Genomic DNA, 2857 nt, shown 5'->3' on the forward strand with positions numbered 1-2857 from the left:
TAATAATCACGATGTCCGACTCGGTGTCATGTTGTCTTGTGGTGTCGCGTTATCACGTTATAGTGTGTGATTAAAGTTTTGCAATAGAAATTATGCTGGGATTCATTTATCCGAGTGGTAATTATATAATGAACTGGCCATCATAACTGACGTCATAATTTATCTTCTTTTACAGGTCCGCGCGTCAACCGTTGTTTGTTGCAGAATTATACAGAGCTGTTTAACTGGCAATCAAATCGAGCCATGTTAGAATTTTTTATTTACAACATGTAAAATGCTCTCACCACAACATTGTATGGCGATAACTACACTGGATCTTTAGGTCTCTCCAAAGCAAAAAATATACACAAACTTTTTTGTTAATTTAAGATATGAGCAAATCTCATAAAAACACGTACGGCATTAAGTGGCAGGGGCCAGTTACGCATTTGGCCACAGCATTAAGTGGCAGGGGCCAGTTACGCATTTGGCTACAGCATTAAGTGACAGGGGCCAGTTACACATTTGGCCCGGGTACGTTTTTTAAATAAAATAGATAGATGTACTTTAAAGGCATATATATATTCAACTGGTTATTTATGATGTTTATAGAACTAAGGATTCCTGCGTACGAGTAATTATTGTGTAAGATGAAATCGATTTTCCTAGCTCCGTGTAGACGGCGGAGTCTAAAATCTTACCTGCGGTAACGGAAGTCAGACGAAATGGAAACGGTCATCCATCCGTCCATCCATCCAGATTCAGCTCAAATTTGCGGAAAAAGTTAACGGTTATGAGACACTTTTCTTCCCACCATTGTTTTCGTCTGGTCACATGCTTTAAAAATATACATGTGTGTTTAGGTCTATCATTTGCAGATAATATGGTACAGGTCGCGCAAAGTGTGCATTTTTGGGCCATTTTTGCCTCAAAATTTATAGTGTCCTGAAACCTGAGTTTTACCCGTTTTTATCACAGAAACAACAGAATCGGCAGACTGAAAATATCACATAATGAAGTGCTAAGTATATCTGGAACAACTGGTACATATTAGAGCTTCCTGGCTCAACACTTGTCTGGAATTTATCAAAATTGGATTTTCTATGATTTCTTTCGCACTGGTATCAGCGCAGATTTGTGGAATTTTCAAATCTACTGTTCCTTGCCCCCTTAGGCCTATCGGTTTCAAAGGGCTGCTTTGTTTCGGATCTTGGGATTATGTTTGAACCTACACCGTGTATGTTACGTACCATTACGGCATCCAGATCTTGACAGTATGAGACTCTTGTCCCCGCTTCAGTTCCATTCAAAATATGTTTCAAGATCCTATATTTCATTTTAGGAAATAACTTTAATAATATAAGATCAGATCAAAGAAATTTCATCCGAAATTGCAACAGATATGTAGGTAATAAGCATTTTATCACTCGCATGCATGCATTCACGCACGCACGCACAAGAGCACACACACACAGACAATAATATAACAAATTAACAATCCAATGTACCCAAGGTCTACATACATGTAATACGATCTCAGTTCAAAAACTCGTATGGCTTAAATTCTAATTCCATTCAATATTATTTTAAAGAAGGAAAATAAAATGAAACTCACTTCACCTCGGAAGTTTATTCGCTATTTTACCATTCGATGTTTATATTTTTCCTGTTAAGATATTTATGACATGTTTTCAGTCACTTATTGAACCAAACTATTAATCAAGCATATATCTAAAACAAGAGTTATCGGAGGACTGCAACGCTCGATTATTCAACAGCCTTGTCATTTAAGAAAGTTAAATGAATGAACAATTTATTTATTTGGGTTTTACGGCGCACCAACACCGTATAGGTTATATGGCGCCAAACAGGACTACAAATTTTGGTTCCACATCTCATTTACATCGAAATAAAAACATGAGGTATGGAAAAATGAATGTACAAAAAAAAGTCGGAAAAGGGCCTATGTAAAAATGTTGAAAGATTAATGGAACCTGTACAATGCATGCCAGTGCATCACAGTGAACAAGTGTGTGAAGTTTAACATAAAAAGGAGATATTTCTAGACCACTGCATCTGTGTTCAGACCCGGAGATAACTCCTGAGGCCATTCAAATTTTGTATAATTATGTCCCTTTTCTTTCCAAACACTACAAAGTCAGTGCAAAATGATTGAAAAAAATTAAAAAGATTATCTAGTCTGTAGCCAGACTATCCGAGAAGGTTTAAGAATAATGTCATGTTTATCGCTGGTCAATACAATACAGTACAAATTTTATTTAAAGTCGGTGCATATATAAACAGAAAACATTAGCTATGTACCGGTCTTTCTCTGGATAAAATTGAAAAGCAATTAACTGCGGAGATGCATTATGTGCTGGAGTAGTTGCATATTTCTATTTTTGACCTTAAAATGAAAATCAAACAATTATACTCGTTTTCATTTTTTATATTTAACCACTGAACCACTGCTATTCATTTATCCCCGTGGTGTAGTCCTATTGGTCAAGAACGCGAGATTTTATTTTTTTTTTATTTTTTTCTTTTTTTGCCGCGGCGGCCCGGGTGCGATTCCCGACTTTAGCATGCTTTTTTTCTTGATTCGGCATTTTCAAGACAGTTTAAAAACAAAAAACTCATGTTCATAATAGATTCTATGACCAATTAAACTTCAATTTTAAAGAAGAACATCTGGAGGTCAGTTCAGGTTATGATGTAAGTAACGGATATAATCTTATATTTCTGGGATGTCGAATTAGGCTATAGCTATGAACATTCCCTAAATTAGTATCACTTTTTCTCCCAGTACGGAAAATACTTAAAATCGATCATTCAACGGACGCGCGCCACGTATGCGAGGATACTGAGTACTATATAC

This window comes from Mercenaria mercenaria, chromosome 1 (genome assembly GCF_021730395.1).
Source record: "Mercenaria mercenaria strain notata chromosome 1, MADL_Memer_1, whole genome shotgun sequence".
Classification (NCBI taxonomy): domain Eukaryota; kingdom Metazoa; phylum Mollusca; class Bivalvia; order Venerida; family Veneridae; genus Mercenaria; species Mercenaria mercenaria.